Here is an 18,848-nt window from a genome sequence, read left to right as displayed (position 1 = left end):
AACAATTAACACAAATTCCCCTAATTGAAACAGGCAAGTAGAAAAGACACCTCACCCAAAAAATAAGAGGATATCCTTGCTTTCCATTGCTCATTACTATCTGAAAAGTCAATCTGGCAGAGTAGCATGCTGAATACAACCATAAATAATCCCAGAATTTAAAACCAACTATGCCGGGGTTACCTGCTAAAAGATTTGATGTCCCCTCCTCCAATGCTGAAATCACGGGCCTAAGCACAGCGAAAAGCACTCTACCTGCAGAGCCACCAGGGAGGAGTCTTTATTTGCCTTTATGCCGCCTCCATTGCATGTGCAGGAGAACGGGAAAAAAAAACAGCTCAAACTTCTGCATAAGCCCCCCTTGCACCTTTGCGACTCCCGCACAGCAGGGAGAAAATTGGCTTCACAGCAGAGCGGCCTCACAATTCAATAAGTCTTTATTTCGATAATTTCATCATAAAAGACATTGCCATACATTTGAACCACATTAAAAGAATAAATACCATATTAAGATCACAATAAAAACCAACAGTAAGAATACAAGATTTAAAACCTACAACAAAGGTAGGATAAAAAACCAGGATAAAATTTCAAGACCATCAAGGCAAATCATTTGGGGCGCCGACCTCTGGGTCCTGTTTAGCCCTCAAGAGCCACGCCCAGCCCAGAAATTTTGATACGGCGATAACCATACGTTCACTTGTATCCGACTTGAGAAGCCTCAGGGCCTCAGACCCAACCCTTATTTTTAGGGTTCGACAAATGGGTTTGAGCCAGTTGGCCCTAGGGGCTGCATATACGGGCATTCAAAGAATATGTGGGCGATCGATTCTATACGTTCTGGACAACTACGGCAGGAATCAGACACTTGGCCCTTCCAATTTTTTACAAACAGTCTGGTTGGGAGGGAGCCAACCCTTAACTGATGATAGAGCTTTCTATTACTGGGCTTTGTTACTGTGTCCCAATAGTCTTCCAGGGCAGGAAAGGATTTTAAATCCAGGAACAGTCCTGACAAAGATGTGGATGGAATCTGGCTGACGTGTTTCTGGTAAACCATTGCCCAATAGATGTTTTTGTAGACTTTTTGGGGGGGAAATAGATTGTTCACGGGATCCAACCACAATTTACCCAAGCCCATTGAATCAAGCATAAGTTTAAGGTTTCTGAACCAGGGAATGTTACCCGAACCCAGGATGGATCTTACATCCATAGTGGCCTTAGCATAGGCCGCTAGTTCGGGGGTGATCCATAGCCTCCTCCACAAAGCCAATGGTTTGAAATGGGCCAAGTCGTCTATTGCATGGCAACCCAGGTCCATTAATAAAGGTATCGTGGGGCTAGAACAGGGAAGACCTGTCAATTTTCTTTAAAATTTGTTCTGGATTTTTACCAGAGCAGACAGGTCACAGATGCTCCACTGTTTAGAAAGCCCCCACCATGACCCAAGCTCCGGATTGGCAAGAAGTAAATTAATAAATAAAAAGAAAGTAAGGGACGGCTTGCAACCCCTTAATTCCTGGAGATTACAACATGCAACACACAAAGTAAAAAGCACTGTATGGAGGGGAGAATTTTATAGGAGGGATTTGGATTCAGCTTAATAAAATGAGAAAACATTTTGGGAGATTGCGCCTGAAGGGGATGCATGAGGTAAAACCTCACTATGTAACTAATGGGACAAGGTAGAAGATGAGGAGGTAATACGTTTTATGAAAGAAACAACTGAGTTCAACCTCTGTACCCGAGGTATGAGTTCACGGAGGAGGCTCATATAACACTATTACCTCTGTCATTGTAATTGTAAATGTATTTTATTTGGTGTTTATGACCCCTGAAGAAGTATTTAAGCGTTTTTTGGCAAGCAGCAGGCTACTCCGGAACCCAAGATTAGTAGTTAGTAGAATTTTTTGGGTTTTTTTCCCTTGTGCATTAGGTGTGTTAGGTTTGTGCTCTTGATTTCATGTGCGTTTTGCTGAAAAAACAGGGAACTGAAAAACTTCAACACACATCTAATACAGCTACTTCTTGGAATTGGTATGGATACTTGAAAGAAAGACCTTAGCCCATAAAAATGAATTTTTACTCAGGGTAAACAGTTCACTGTAGGCAATCGCTTTCTCTTGAGGGTATTTCTTGAATCAAATATGATTTCATTCACTATAAACCAAAGTCACTGTCAACTAAAAGCATTTAAAGTAACTGACAAAACGGACTCATTTTTTATGAACTCCTTTCTCCAAAACCCAACACCTGCAAAGCCCTCTTCATAGGAATATTGGAAATTAATATCACAGGTGTACCGCTCCAAGGGTAGAATGTAATATTTGAGTACATAAGAACATTGATTTTGATTAAACACTTAATGTTGTAAAATTCCAATGAGACCTTTGGGCATATGATATCAAAAGATACTGTGTGTCTACATATTTTTTTCGTATAAGTGTATCACTCGATAACTTTATGTTTTTTGTTTTGAATGATACCTCTAAGCAGTCCCTGCATTGGACTTTCATGTGGAGAGAAGTGATTAAATGTGCTCGGCTAGTTTAACGTATACTCTTCTCGCTTAGCTTCATCTCAAAGGATTATGGTTAGTACTTCATACAAAAACCGATGTTCATTATATCTCTCATACTAAAGAGAATCTCCTACAAGAAGCTAGATATTACTTTTAAACTAGGATCCTTGGGAAAGAATTTTCCCCTGGTACCAATGCAGCCCTAACAGGCCCAAACAAGCTGCACTGTTTGAGAAGACACCCTCTGTGAAGGCACTCTGGGAAGCTAGAGTGATATGAGACGAAAAAAACTTGCAGGATATGTCGAGAGATTTGAGGTTTTTGATGGTGAATGGTTCCCAAAACAAAATGGGTTCCCAAAACAAAATGGCAGACTCACATGTGACTGTCTGCGAACCCAGCCCAACTTATCCAGTGGATTCAGAGAGTAATTTGGAATGGCAATGGGGAGCCAAGATGCTTTCACTCGAACACTGCACTTCTGAGGCAGGAACAGCAATACGGTAGAGGAGCGCTGGAGTGGCAACGGTGCCTGGGGGGCTCCACAAGGTGTGGAAGGGGTCTGTCCTTTTGTGTGCCTACCCCATTGATTCAACATTTTAATGTCTTTTTCAGTGCCTAGCAGATAGGCAGAGATATTCTAATGTTTAGGATAGAAGTTAAATCTCTTTGAATAAAGCCCTGTGGAATCTGGGGTTGGAATAAGAATCTTGGATGACCAGGATTCCAGCACTGGCAGATTGACCAGATTTTCTCTCATGGCAAGAAGCTAACTTTGTACATGCTGAATAAACCCACTTACTTCTGAATACGGAGTCTTTTAACCTGTGAAGAAAGGGATACAACACGCTGCCTGTGGCAGACATATTTCAAGTAGTGATAATAAGAGAAAGGGTGCATGTACTCTCAACAACCCGACGTCATCTTCCTCACTGACACCTGGCTCAACCCTGCTTACATGCCCAACATCTCCTCAGCAACGGCCGACAGCTATAAGATGGCACGCCGAGACTGCATCAACGATCACGGAGGTGAAATCAGCATCATCCACAGGGAAACCATCCACTACACCACAACTGCAGACTGCATCACCCCGATCATGGAACACCTCAACTTCCAACTCCGCACCAACAGCAAAACCACCATCAGAGGCAACCTCGCCTACAGACCTCTAGGACCTCGTCCCAGTATATACGATGCCATTCCCCAATTCATCGCACCGCTCACCATCGATTCCAAACACTACACCTTCCTTGGCAACCTCAATTTTCACCTTGACAACCCTAATGATACCAACACTGCCAGTCCCCTCGAAAGCATGAACAACATTGGCCTCACCCAACTGTTCACCAACCCCACACACATCGCAGGACACACACATGACCCCATCTTCACAGCCACCAAGCTCACCTGGACAGACCACGCCACCGTACACTTTACCATCTCGGGATCCCTCAGCACCGGCACCAAGCCACCCAGCACTTCACACCGCAGCTGGAACAAAGTTTCAGAGCCAATGGGCAGACGCCCTCAACAACCCAGCCACTAGATTCAACCTAGACCTCCCAAAGTGGACACACATTACACCCCCACCTCAAGAAGCTACACTGGCTCCCCATTTAGAAGAGATGTCAGTTCAAAATGTTGATCCACACCTTCAAAGCCCTACACAACCAAGGACCAGCATACATGAACCACCGCCTGAACTTCCACCTTCCCTCCAGGCACCTGCGCTTAGCCTCCCTCTGCCGGCGAACATCCATTACAACGCAAGCGATGTTACGACGCATACCATTACATCGCATGCGCATTTAAAACGCAGACGGTTTTAAATCACATGTGGTGTAATGGACGCCGGGCGGGACGGACGAGTCCCGGGAAAGAGGCGGGGGACGACGCGAGGAGACAGAGGTAAGGGGGATTCTGCTTAGAGTGTGGTGTTTAGGGTTTAAGGGCAGTGTCTGGGGATTGTGCTTGGAGTGGTGTTTAGGGTTTAGGACAGTGTCTGTTGGTCATAGTGTAGTGCAGTGTGTTAGGCTTTAGGGTAGTGTCAGGGGGTCTTGCTGTAGGGTACTGTACTAGGCATTAGGGTTTAGAGCTTAGGATAGTGTCAGGGGGTCTTACTGTAGGGTAGTGTATTAGGGCTTAGGGAAGTGTAGTATACTGTTTTAGGGTTTAGGGTCGGATCAGTGTAAGGTAGTAATTAAGGATTTAGGAGTTCGGGTTTAGGGGGACGTCCATAGGGGTAGGGTTGTGCTGGGGGTAGTGTTCGGCTTTAGGGTAGTGGATTGTTTTGTACTGTATGGTAGTGTTGTGAAGTGTGTGTTATGTAGGGTAGTGTATTACTTTGGGGGCTTATTTCGGGAACAAAATCGCGATGTTAAAGCATGCGGGGTGTTTGTGTGCGATGTAAATGTCTTTTGCATGCATTTAAATGGGAAAGCGAAGTAATGCTTTCTGTTGTGAAAGCTTGCGCTGTAAATGAGCATGCAATGTAAAGACGGCGATGTAAAGGTATGCAATGCAAACGTTTGTGATGTAGCATCATACATCCCCCCCTCTGCCTCGCCCACACTCTCAGCATCTACCGCAGCAACAGTGGAGGATGCTCCTTGCAGCAAAATTCTAGAACGACCTCCCACTTCAACTCCGGACCTCATCATCTCCGCTGGAATTCAGGAAAGGACTCAAGACCAGGATGTTCAACTGAATCCTTCCTGGCAGCAGTGTTATCACCTAGATACCCTCACGGGTGAGTAGCCACGCTCTTCAAATCAAGTTTTATTTGAACATAAGTCCAATTATATCATACTTCCCTAAGTAGAAAAGTTTTCATTGCTGGTCTAAAATGTATCAATGATTAATACTTCTAATTACAAGGAAGAGGTTCAGCACGGTGTGAAGTCTTTTAAGTAACACCGCAGCGTTTTAGGCCACCTGCGTTCACTCCTTTTAGTCATATCACCAGTACTCAATGTTGCAGAAAATGCTATCTAAATTTAGAAACCATGCACATTCATTTAAACCCTGGGTGACATACGTAATTGTCGTTCTGGCATTCTGCACTATTCTTAAGTGATAGTGCAGGTCTGTAAAACACAAAACCTCACCTTACAGACCGGGCAACAGGTTAAACTCACAAACTGGAGAGATTGTAACAGCAAATTTACCATCTACATGATTTTCTGCCCATGCAACCAACCGTATATTGGCAGTACTGCCAGACCACTTCGAACCAGAATTCAAGAATATTACCGGAACATTAACAAATTCATGACTGAATACCCATTGACTGATCATTTTCATAATCTACTTCCCCACAATAAATCCTTTTCTTTTGCAGGAATAGAAATAATCAAACACCCAAGGGGTGGGAACCGTGAGCTTAAAGTCCGTAAAAGAGAAAGTAAACTGATCCTTAGTTACCACACTGTGAAAATGGTTTGAATAAGGATGCGGAAATTCATCAATAGTGACATGAGGATAAATCTGGAAGTGTCTGTATCATGTATCATTGTCTGTCTAATTACTCTATGGGTTACTAATAATTTCTTCCTCCAGAAGGTAACAACAAAGAGATGATCTTTTTACACCTAGTGGGTTCTCTTTGATCACAACAAGATCTTTCCATAATCTGATATACATAGACTTCTTCGCGGTCTCCTGATATTTTGCTGAATTTCTGTTTACATCGACATGAATTGCTGATCCTTCATGACCCACAAACTTATCCCATTTACTGGTCCATGATTTAATCTTTCTGACACAGACCACTGGGAACACTCCCTCTAGGGCCTTTGGCACCTATAGAGACTTAAGGGGGAATTAGAACTTCACTTAATTTTTTACTTTTATCCCCCAACACCCGAAAGAATGCTTGCCATATACTTTACCACAGCACGAATACGAACATTCCATCACCCCTATATATATATATATTTAAGAATTTATAAAGCGCAGCTGTCACCATTGCAGGCATCCTGGCGCTGACAGAGTCAGAGGAAGAGCGAGAAGTGGACCAGAGGGGAATAGGCTAACCAGGGAAAAGCCAAGTTTTAACCTTTTTTCTGAACGGCAGGAGTTCAGGGATGCCTGGTTTCACCTTGGAGATACCCAGAAAGGGACCATCTCACAGGGAAAACCAGGACGGGTTCCCCAGCGGTCTTCAGCGCCAGGATACTCCATGGAGTCGCAGTGCGCTTTACAAGTACACCTACATACATTGATGTGCCTAATCTCGATGGGGAGGGTGTTCCAAAGTCTGGCGGCAGCCACCTCGAAGGATCTACCACCGGCTCTGACCTCCCTAAATTTGGGGATGACTACCAGTTTGGCATCAGAGGAGCGAAGATGTCTGGTAGGAACATACCACGCAAACTTAGATTGAAGATGGGCTGGACCGGTACCATGGAGGGCCTTGAAAACAATACAGAGGGCCTTAAACTGGATTCTCTGTCTAAGAGGGAGCCAGTGCAATTTTGCCAAGGCAGATGGTCCATGAGATCTTCTCGGCAGCCCCAAGGCCAATTTTGCAGCCGCAGATTGGACCCTTTGGAGCCTATCCAGCAGAAACTCAGGGGACCCGAGCAGGAGGGCATTGCAATAGTCCAGCCTGCTCAGGATGGTACATCTAACCACTTGGGCGCGGGCCTGGGTGGGTAGGAGGGGCAAGACTTTTCTAAGAGAGCGGAGGATGGCAAAGCAGCAGGCCGATGTTTTTTGAACATGGGTCTCCATGCTAAGCCTGTGGTTAAGCATGACCCCTAGGTTGCGGACAGAGTCCGCAGGCTGTACATTGGACCCTGTTTCCGGGGGCCAGAAGTTGTTAGGGAACGGTCGGGGGATCCTCGAACCAGCGCTAAAGAGCACCTCAGTTTTCCCTGCATTGAACTGAAGTGAGTTATCCTTCAGCCACCTTGATGTGTCCCGTAGACAATTATGTAGGACCTCCACAGAGATAGAGTCCTCTCCTTCCAAGGAGAGGATCATCTGTGTGTCGTCGGCGTAATTGACGGTTTTAATGCCGAAACTTTTGATAAGTAGAATTAACGGCCTGAGGTATACATTAAAAAGTATTGGGCTGATAGCAGAGCCCTGGGGGACTCCGTGCGTTACCGGGGAAAAGGCTGATTGGAAAGGTGGCAGAGATACTGCCTGCTGCCTGTCCTGCAAAAAAGAGTGAAACCATTGCACTCACTCCTGCCTCCAACAGCCGCCTCAATAAGATCTTATGATTCACTGTGTCAAAGGCGGCAGACATATCGAGCAGTATCAAGAACGATGCCTGTCTTCTGTCTACCCGCCTATGAAGTTCGTCCATAGCGGTGATGAGGGCTGTTTCAGTACCATGGGCAGGCCAGAAACCAAATTGGTCCCCGTCAAGTAGTAGATGATGTTCCAGGTGGTTGGAGAGAGTGTTACTGACCACCCGCTCCACTATCTTGGCAGGGAACGGCAGCAGTGAGATGGGCCTGTAATTTTTAGAGCAGTCAGGATCTAGGGAAGGTTTTTTTTAGCAAGGGGGAGACTAATGCTCGTTTCCAGTGGGCAGGGACAGTGCCAGTCATCAAAGATTGCTTACAGATTAGGTGGAGAGGGGGGAAAAGTTCATCTTCAAATTCCTTCCAAATTTTGGGAGGCACCGGGTCCAAAAGAGACCCGGAAACAATCCCTCTTGCAGTCTTAGTAAAAATATCGTATGTAAGCGGTGGAAACCTGAGAAGTGATTCTTCTGGAGTCCTAGCTGAGTCAGGTGATCGATCTTCCGGAGTGACAGGATTCAGGACTAGGGGAGCTTCAATATCAGGAGGGGTGTCCAGGTCTTTAAGGATAAGTTCTATTTTCTCCTTGAAGAAAGTGGCCAGATTGTCACAGAGGTCTTGGGATGGGACGATCGAATTTTTGCAGGATTCCGGGTTAGTGACGCTGTTTAGGATATTAAAAATGCTCCTAGAATTGTTGGTAGTGTTACAGATCAGAGAGGAGTAGTGATCGGCTTTGGATATTTTAATGAGAGTTTTATAAGCATGGACCTTAGTTTTCCACGTTTCTTTGGGCGTTTCCTTATAGTCGCGTCTCCACCTTCTCTCTGCTTGTTTACATTCAAGTTTTAACAGTTTTAGATCGTCGTTAAACCATGGGGCAGAGTCTTTACCTCTGCAAGTCCGACTTTTAAGAGGGGCATGGATGTCGACAACCGTTGAGATACTGGTGATAAGAGAGTTATAATTATCGCCTGTACTTTTGTTCACATCAAAGAGCTGTTGCAAATGGAACACTTCACCAGAAGGGTGTAAGCGTGAGAGAGCTCTTCAATCTCTGCATTTAATTTCTTTGGTCAGCACAGGGGCCTTATAAGGACCAGTCTTCTTGGGAAGAAAGAATTTAACCAAAGAGTGATCAGTCCAGTCCATCGGAAGGGTTTCCCCCATTACCACCAGATCTGGTGCCGCGAAGACCAGATCAAGTAGATGACCTGCTTTGTGGGTGGCCTTGGAGGCCAATTGAGAGAGACCAAAACTATCACAGGTAAGAAGTAGGTTCCTGAGAGCTGAGTCAAGGGTGCCGTTATGCCAGAGATTGAAATCACCAAGTATAAATATCTTCTGGTGCGATAGAGCGATGTTAGTCAGGGTGGTGATTAGCGCTTGTTGCTGCTGAAGGCTAAACGCCCCTGGTGGGCGATAGCAAACTATCCCTGTGACAATAGTCCCAGAGTGGGTCTGGATTGAAAGCTCTAACATCTCGGTGCCCAAAGTAAGGTCAAGAGTAAGGACCTTAATGCTGCAAGAGGCTCTGAAAATAACTCCCACACCCCCGCCTCTACCAGTAGGCCTAGGGGAGTGTCGAAATTTAAACCCGGGTGGGCAAGCAAATCAGGGTCGACCAAGCAGTCTGGACGCGTCCAAGTTTCTGTCATGAACAGAATGTCTAGTTCGCGAGTGTCAATCAGAAGTTGGGTCTCAGTGCAATGTTTAGGCAGGGACCTAACATTTAATAGCCCGCAATTCAAAACGTCTTCACATAGTACGTCGGCCCGGGGATGTGATGTAGGTACTAGAGAAAGTATTCCTTTATCTGCATGTTGCTTACCTATTTGGATGAGCTCCTCTCTAGAGTAGGGTGGCCCGGAAGGGAGCTGATCCTGATGTAAAGGGTCTAAACCGGCAGCGTAAGTGGCCCATGGCACTACCTTGGCGCGGACGGGCGCAGACGTGCTTGCCTTAGGCGCGCCATCGGCGCGCATTCGTCGCGTCCGCTGCACTTCCGGGGGAAGCATATTTTTTTATAAGGCTGTAGCCAGCGTTCGGGGGAGGCGTGGCTGGCGAGGAGGCGGGGGAGTGGCGGCAAGATTCGATTAGGTGTTTTACCGCGGCAGCGTTAATATCGGCTGCGCGGCGTGTCCAAGAGCAGGCTAGTGCCCTGAAGTGGTGAAGGAGGGGGAGAGGGTAAGTGGTTTAAAAACAAGTGATTCTGATAACAAATTAAAATATCAGCAGGTCGCGCTCCCGGCTTCCGCCTCAGGAGGTCTGTCTAGGATGCCCCTGGACTGCAAACTTGGCCCCTATTGTGTACCTAGTGGTATCCTCAGATACCGCCTAACACCATATGACCTTTGGACTTCACTTTGAAGGAATGTCATCTTTACAGCCCATATTTACTTGCTGTCCAAGTATGGTCCCATCGGGTACAGACTACTATACATCAAGCCATCCATGCTTGTTTTGCTTCCAGTCCAAATATCTTTAGTTCTTCCACTCTAAGATGGCGACACCTGTGCAGTAGACAACAAGCCATTCCCAGCTTGCTTTGCTTCAAGACATACTATCCATAGTTCCTCCACTGTAAGATAGAGAAACCAAGACCTTAGAATCACTTCCAGCCATTGACCTTGACCATTGACCGGAAGTGATACAGGCATTTCAATGGCCATTTCAATGGTGCATCGCTGGCAGAGTTTCATGGAGGACCGCAGTGATATTTTGCCCTGAGCAACCCTGTGATACATGAGTGACTCCACTTCAACTGACTTAGAGGTATTGCCTATGATTACAGATTGCCATCATGTACTTTTGGAGCTTCCTTTGCCTTTCACCTGACTGAGCTGTCTTTATCTTGTACCAGATTAAGAATCCTTGCGGACAGTCGAAGGTCTTGCTGACTAGATGAAACAACAAACCCGCTGCTCTGCCTTCAATAAGTAGTTTCCCGGTAACTACGGGGCTACACACCCAGTTATGAATAGTACTGGCCATTTAGGTAGAATAACAACTCCTAACCTATTTTGACTGTCAGGGTGTTGACACGTACCAATCCAACAAACTTTCCCAGATTTGTGTCTTCATCTCCTCATGGTAATACTAGTGACTACTTGCAATGAAAAGTCTCTGGTCCTGGCACAGAATGGATTTAGTTAGTCCAGGGTTAACACAGCAGATTCTGACATCATGGCACATCGTACCAGGTCCAGGCATTAAGTTCAGTCCTCAGACCAAAAGTCGCGAATCTAGAAATATATTTTTACCAAACAGGGTCACTGCTTTAACTGAATGCACAGCATACCCAAAGGTCTACAATGTATGTGCCACAGGGACTTCTGTAGAAGTTTTTTTTCACATATCCACAATAAGGCTTTAGACATAATTGACCCTCACTTTTTTTTTACACATAGCACAGTAAAACAATCTATAAGACCAGGATCTATGAACCAACTTTAGAAATTATTTGCTTTATATTTTACTTGTATCTCTACTATTTGGTGCTGTGCTTTTTCTGAAATCATTTGAAGCCCCGATGGTTCTGGGGATGGTTATGTGCAACTTGTACTTTCATTGCACTTATGGATATGTATCTACTTAATCACCTTAATTTTCCTCTGATAACTAATGACTTCTTTATTCATAATAGACATTATGGACCTTTTTCACGGATGCTATAAATTGTTTATATATTATTTCATCATATGTTCCTTCTTTGAATATGATACTAACTCTACCACCGGTCCTAGGAAGCTTGTTTCCGGTCCAGGGAAGGCATGGCTTGGCAGTTCGGCGCTGGACTGTTCCCATGAGGCACAGGGTCAGACTGATTTGCATATGGCCATGTCTGAACAAGGGTGGCAAAGTGGGCTAAAGAACGGTGATGGATCAAACCCAGATCTGTTGACTGGGTGTGAGTGTTTTATTGGTTCTGATGCTCCGTCCATCACCACCCCCTTTTGTACCGCTTTGTTCACCATAAGTTGGCAGGGTATGCTCAGACGTGAGTCCCTTGCTCACTTTGCCACTGGATTCAAGCAAGCCTGGCTGAAGACGGCTGAAATACCAGAAACCGATCCTAGGATGCTTGTTTCCGGTCCAGGGAAGGCATGGCTTGGCAGTTCGGGCTGGACTGTTCCCATGAGGCACAGGGTCAGACTGATTTGCATATGGCCATGTCTGAATTGGGGTGGCAGAGTGGGCTAAAGAACGGTGATGGATCAAACCCAGATCTGTTGACTGGGTGTGAGTGTTTGATTGGTTCTACTGCTCCGTCCATCACCACCCCCTTTTGTACTACTTTATATGGTCAGCCTTGAGAAAGCCCCAGGCATCCGCGCCGAGAGGGGACGAAACATGTACTGGCTGCTTGGTTTGCAAGATTTACTATGGACTATTAGAAGAATAAAAAAATCTCTTTTTCTGGGTTCATTCATCCACTTTGGAAACATAATAAGCAAGTCTATTTAGTTATCCAGCTCTGTCCTTCACCAATCTCATATATTTGTAAATCTCTTTTTCTGGGTTCATTTATCCACTTTGGAAACATAATAAGCAAGACTATTTAGTTATCCAGCTCTGTCCTTCACCAATCTCATGTATTACATCTGAGTCTCATCTGATAATAGCCGGTAAACTAGGACTGACCCATGCTGGGATAGTTCACCCCTGCTACTAAAGTGTAACATAACAGGCAGTGTGAAGATGCTGCAGGGACAGGCAGTGTGAAGATCCTGCAGGCATAGGCAGTGTGAAGATCCTGCAGGCACAGGCAGTGTGAGGAACCTGCAGGCACAGGCAGTGTGAAGAACCTGCAGGCACATGCATTGTGAAGATCCTGCAGGGACAGGCAGAGTGAAGATCCTGCAGACACAAGCAGTGTGAAGATCCTGCCTGCACAGGCAGTGTGAAGATCCTGCCTGCACAGGCAGTGTGAAGATCCTGCAGGCACAGGCAGTGTGAAGATACTTTAGGCACAGGCTGTGTCAAGATCCTGCAGGCACAGGCAGTGTGAAGATCTTGCAGGCACAGGCAGTGTGAGCAGCAGCCGAGAAAGGGAGGCTCTTGGCTCAAAGATCAAGTAGATAATGGATGTGTTTGCTTTCTAGGGCAACTGTGTCATCAATTTACAAGACTCGTGGTTAATGTCCAGCACAGAAAATGTGAATGAAAGGCTGTGAGAAGGAGTCTTTCACAGCCATTCACTCTCGGGAGCAGGCAGGGTGATGCCGAATGCACAGAGAGATGGAGGCAGTGAATTCAAAGACCTGAGATCATGTCACTGGTGCAGAGCCTCCAGGTGACCTGGAAAGGATGGCTTCAGAGGGTAAAGCAGCTGTAAACAAACAACTGTCTCACAGACGCCCAGACCATCTTCTGGCGGGCCTTGGCATTCAGTTTATTGTATCATTCATAGGCTCCGTTGGGGGTACCTGATGGTCACAGGCCACCATGTCACTGCCCCCTCTGTTTACAAACATTTCCACACTCGGCCACTGCCGGACCCGTCCGCGCCATTATCTGCACTTTATACTTCACTCCGGTTAAATCATCTTCTAAGCGCTATAGTGCACAACTCACTGGCGTTTTAATCATATATCTGAATGTCCCATTTCATGCTGAAACCCTCCACCTCAGGTCTCTGCTTGTATACTGCTCCGACACCACTCGTCAGCCCAGACGCCTGTCATACCATCCGAGGTCACAGCTCCAGTCGGTGCTGCTCACGTTACCGACCATGGGAGGACGAAGGGCAGAGACTGCCCTGCACGTCGCATACACCGCCCTAGAGCCAGCCATGTGCTCACGTTACCGATCACGGGAGGATGAAGGGCAGAGGCTGTCCTGCACGTCCCATACAGCGCCAAACTCTCCCTGCCCACGAGGGCTCCTCTCAGGAGCGCCTCTCCAGTCCTGCGACGACCGTTAGCGCCGACTCCCTACGTGCGCCGGGCCGCGGGGCTCGCGCAGCAAAACCTGGCTCGCGCAGCAAAACCTGGCTTATTGTCGCGCGCGTTGCCTCACCTCTCAGGACAGACGCAGCTGGCACGTGCTGCGCGTGACGCTCCGTTCACCTCTCAGCGCGAGACACACCTCGCTCGTTCCGGAGCGCGCGTGACGCTCGCTTCACCTCCTCAGGCTGCAGCCGAGGTCGCTCGTGCCGTCACCTCAGCTCGAGATACACCTCGCTCGTGCCGCGCTGCGCGTGACGCTAGCTTCACCCCTCAGGAGGCGCCGCCGTGTGGAAAGCAGTCAGCAGCGCGGAGTCGGCCAGGGTCTGCGGGCGTCCGGAAGGGCAAAATCGCGGGGCTGGCGGTCCCGCCCATCCTGCTCGGCTCCATCGACTCTCGACAAGGCCGCGCTGTTTGTGCGGACGTTTTACTGAATTCCTGAAATATCATAGCAGAGCCCCCCTCCCCCCCCCCACTCCTGGACCCTGTGCCAGGCGCCCACCATTCAATGCCCCCACGGAATCCCTAAACTTAGATTTATGACTGAGCTGCCAGCTCCCTCCCTGTCCCCCTTCTCTTGTCGTGTCCGGTGTCTTGCTTGGGGGGGCCGCAGTGGCGGCTGGTGACTTTTGAAAATGTTGAGGCATAAACTTTCTGTCAGAGTGCATCATGGCGAGCGAGCGAGCCTGAACATCTTAAGGGGGTTCGGGAAAATTTTCAAAAAAGAGTGGGTAAATGGTGCATTTTCAAGGAAATTTGAGAAGCAAGAACGTTAATAAAGCAATTGTGAAAGTGCAGTTATTACATTAATAAAGGGACATCATATAACAACATGTAGATAGAAATGTTTCTGAAGCTAGACCCTGCCAGTGCCACGCACCTCTGAGCAATATACATGCTGTGTACCAGCAGGGCCTAGCGTCAGAAACGTTTCTATTTTTAAGCTAGGCCCAGTGCTGGCACTCAGTGTGTATGCTTCTCAGAGGTGCATCACGCGTGGCAGGGCCTGTAGCTTCAGAGTATAAATTACTTGGATGCATCGCATATGACAGAAATGCACAATACTTTACTAGAAAGCGCTGTAAATGACTTGGATACAAATGTTATGACAGGGGTGCAGAATCAAAGCGCTGTAAGTATCTTGAATGCATAGCATACAACAGGGTTGCAGAATACTTTAAGGGCAAAGAAAGTTTCGTACGTGGTTTGAATGCACAGAATATAACTGGGATGCATAAAACATTACTGCGAATGACTAATGAACATTTAAATCATCAAATGCTGTAACATGCTTTCATTCTATAAATATTTTTGTAATTCCTATCAAAAATACACTAGAGAGGAGAAATACATTGTCACTTAAAGGCCTGGGTAAATGACTTACTAATTGGAGAGCCTCCTCTCCCTTTTTACCTGCAGGATACAAATCCATGCAATATAGAGAATCCTCTGCGGTGAGAGGGAAACACATACTTGCCAATACGAAATTTACTTTAACATTTCCTGGAACTCTGGATCAACCTCTCCCAAAGGATAATGTCGGCTAAAAACCTGGAAAATCCAGTTTTATCAATTCTTTCAACACTCTGCACATGCTGTTTCTGACATCTAGCTCACTTTGTGATTGATCTACAAGTTGGGCATTATGTTAATATGTCGCAATTGAACCCACCCTCAAAAACTTGCTGAAAAGCCAATGGGGCCACAGGCATCCAGAGAAATCTCAGCTGCTGGACTAAAAGCTACATCAAAAATGTGCCCTAAAACGGGGCATAATATGTGGGTTTTGATTCTTTTCACACCAAAATCTGCATTACCACGTATTTACCTTTTGTAACAGGGGACGCAGAAATGACCGCACCCGGTAATCACCGAGTGCAGCGCACTTTGCGCCACTGGTAATTGGAATCTGTGTGCAAAGAAACAGGTGTTTGCGAAGGGGCTCCAATTATCTGGCCCACTTGTTATTATGGTTGACAACTGGTAAGAAGACAAGCCCCAGACAACAGTACGAGACAGAAGCCCTCCACCAACAAACTACACGGATAATGTGGTACGCAATGCAGATCTTCCACTGACATTTCTGTATTTCAAAGACTGCACCGGTGAAATTTGGAGCGAGAAGATGATGAAAAATAAGAATTATGTACTCCTCAGCCAGTCCAAATGTTGTTGAAAGACTACACTTGCATCCCTGCAACCTATTCTACCAGGCCCAAATGAATACAGTTCTAATAAACATTGTTTGCAAAATGCGAAAGCGTAAATGCTGTGTGCCGCGGCGCTAGATGTCACCCTCTCCCATACACAAACCACAATTTTACGAAAAAAAGGCCATAGCACTGAATGCACACCAGGTGCGGCCGGCATGACTGGAGAGGGTGGGGGTTAATTTAATCAATAAAAGAACTTACCAGGCATCTTCTCCGGTCCCGCGTCGCATCACGTCTGCTCTGCAACGTGGTGGAAGTAACTTCTCCCCGCTCTTTTCTTTTGCCAATTAGGAGACTGGGGGGCCGGGCAGCTGAACCTTGTTTACTCTCCTGGTATTTGATAGGGCATGGGGCGACTTTGCGCAAATCGCATCACCGCCCGAGCAGGAGCCTTTCTTCAAACTCCTGCTCTACACAGGGCATGCGCAGCAAACCTAATGGTTTGTGAATGTGAGTGAGGGCCCCATGAGCAGTAGTGGTTTTGCGGGGAGTGCTTTCCTGGTTGCCCATGTGGGTTCCTTGGCTGCGAGGGCACATCCGAACACTGACCCTGATTTCAGGCTGTCTGGTTCCTGGCTATTGTGTCAATATCAGGATCAGCTGTAAAGTCGCAATAAGTGCAGACATACATACTTAGCAGTTAGCTTCGAGCTCACTGTACCATAGGGGCTCAAACACTGGTGAGAATCATGAAGCTGAACTGCACTTGGGTTTGCTTGTGTGCCAGTTCGCACGGGGTATGAGATTAATTTAAACATGATTTAATTATTTATGTAAGGGCACAGACATTCTGGAAAAAAATAAAATAAAATAATGAGCCCCAGTGTTAGGATCCGAAATTCACATTGATGCAAGCCATCTAAGTGAGTCACTATACTACATTCCCCCGCTCTACAGGCTGAGTTAACTGCCCGCTCGCGCGGCCGGCAGTCTAATAATTAGGGGACCTTACTCCTCCACCGGAACGCGCCTCACCTGTCCCCTAGAGCAACATCCCAAAACGTTAAATGGGGGCTCTCACAGGAACAAGGCCGCAGTCCGTAGGATTTGACCCTAGCTCCAGTTTACAACCCAAGAAAAACCCAGCTGTGTACTGTGCGCCGGTTATTCCTTTGGTCTCTCGGTGACCACTTCACTCACGCAATGCCAGGGGCAGGCTGGGGGCGGGAGATTGCATAGCGCGCGTTTGACCCGAATCGGGGATCATAGCGCTATTCCTAGCACCAGTTGCCTTACATGCTGAGACGTACGCATAGCGATACACCCAGGATCGCGTCGTCATTGCTGAGACTCGATCTCCCATTCTCCCGCTTCAAGTTCCCCCGCTTTTGCCGTTAGGCCAACTCCCCCTTTAGTTGTATCTTTCCATATTGAACGGAAACGACAGTAAGCGAGCCCGATACGGCTCCCCGCCCTCCTATCCACAACATGCTGCTTCTACGGTGCGGTCTCGCTGCTTTCAGTTCAGCCCGCTCATACATATCGGTTATTTTGCCTAACACGCACATAACCCTAGTGTTAAGGAGGCCAGGCAGAACAATGGTTATAGCTAGCTGGTGACCGCAGGAAACGCCTCCTTGAGCCCCTTACCCTGCCACTGCTTTCAGCGCCTCGTCGTCATCAATCGCTGCCTGGGGAGGGGGGGGTCGTGCCTGCTTCTCTCGACCTCGGCCCATTCCGTGCCGACCCTTAATGCCCCGGCGTGGGCCGTGCCGTCCTCTGTCACCCGGTAAATTCTCGTGGTAGCTGGGTTCCACGTCTGCTGGCTGGGGTCCTTCTGAGTAGCGACGATGGAGCCGGTATTTGCGAAATAGATGACTTCCTTATGCCATGTATGGGGGGGCTTGGGTATAACACCAGGCTATTCACAGTTGGCCAGCGCCGCTCCCCCAGCTCCCTGATGCAAAGGTCTGGTTTATTACACAGGCCTCCTTTTCACTCACATTTATTTAATTTGTACATAAGGTGATTCCTGTTCCCAGGACACCCCCGCGCCGCACGGCCCCCAGCTGTGTGTGTTGCCCCTCGTGTGCCGTAGCTGCTGCTCGCAGCCTGGTTCTGCCGTCTGCCTGCCGTTCTGTCCCCCAGCTATTTCGACTGTTTCTGCGTTCAACTGTTATACTTTGTGCTTCATTGTGTATAATTTTGTTTATTCTGTACTTGTTCCCGCTCTGCCGCCTGCCCCGCTCTCCGCTTCCCGCCGCCGCCGTTCTCGCGGCCACGCCCCCTTTTCCCGCATCATCCCCGCTCCCGCCTCCCAGCTGCTCCTCCCTCCCACTTAGCCATAAATGGCGACCGCACGGACGCGCAGCAGTCACGCGCAGCGGGTGCGCCGATTGTGCGCCGAAGGCGCGCCAAAGGCAAGCCCGTCTGCGCCCGTCCGCGCCTGGACCGCGCCCAGCGCCAGGACCCCTGGCCCCCGCCGACGCATGACTACCCGACGGACCTACGACGCTGCCACCCTCAACGCACTCAATGCCGGCCGGAACCCTGCCTGCTACCGAGCCACCCCGAGACGCACCCACGGACCCTTCGCCTGCCAAGCCTGCCGATTCACCTGCCTCCGGACCTGCACCCCCTCCGCCAAGTCGAGCACCAGCAGCAACCACCTAAAGTGCATCCTGCTCAACACCCGCTCCGTCCACAGGCACGCCGTGGAACTCTGGGACCTGCTCGACGCGACAGCACCGGACGTCGCATACCTCACCAAAACCTGGATGAACGCCTCCTCAGCGCCCGACATCGCCATAGCCATCCCGGACGGATACAAGATCACCCGGAAGGACCGCGTCAACCAGACGGGAGGAGGCATCGCCATCGTGCACAAGAACACCATCCGCATCTCGACTAACTCCGACGAAACCTTCACCGCCGCCGAACACCTCCACTTCCAGATACACACCGA

At 47.9% G+C, this 18,848-nt stretch overlaps 1 protein-coding gene across 1 annotated transcript in view; it reads right to left on the bottom strand.

Annotated features, from left to right (window-relative positions):
• Positions 1-14,148, bottom strand: part of LOC146799813 (NACHT, LRR and PYD domains-containing protein 3-like) — a 919,540-nt gene extending 905,392 nt beyond the window's left edge. Inside the window, exon 1 of the mRNA XM_085620694.1 lies at positions 13,804-14,148. The gene's annotated coding sequence lies outside the window, so the exon portion shown is untranslated. The remainder of the gene's footprint in view (positions 1-13,803) is intronic.
• Positions 14,149-18,848: the final 4,700 nt, after the last annotated feature.

The sequence above is a fragment of the Triturus cristatus genome, chromosome 8 (assembly GCF_964204655.1).
Source record: "Triturus cristatus chromosome 8, aTriCri1.1, whole genome shotgun sequence".
In the NCBI taxonomy this organism is placed as follows: Eukaryota; Metazoa; Chordata; class Amphibia; order Caudata; family Salamandridae; genus Triturus; species Triturus cristatus.
The sequence above is the reverse complement of the archived record's forward strand: the minus strand, read 5'-3'. Positions and strand labels throughout refer to the sequence as shown.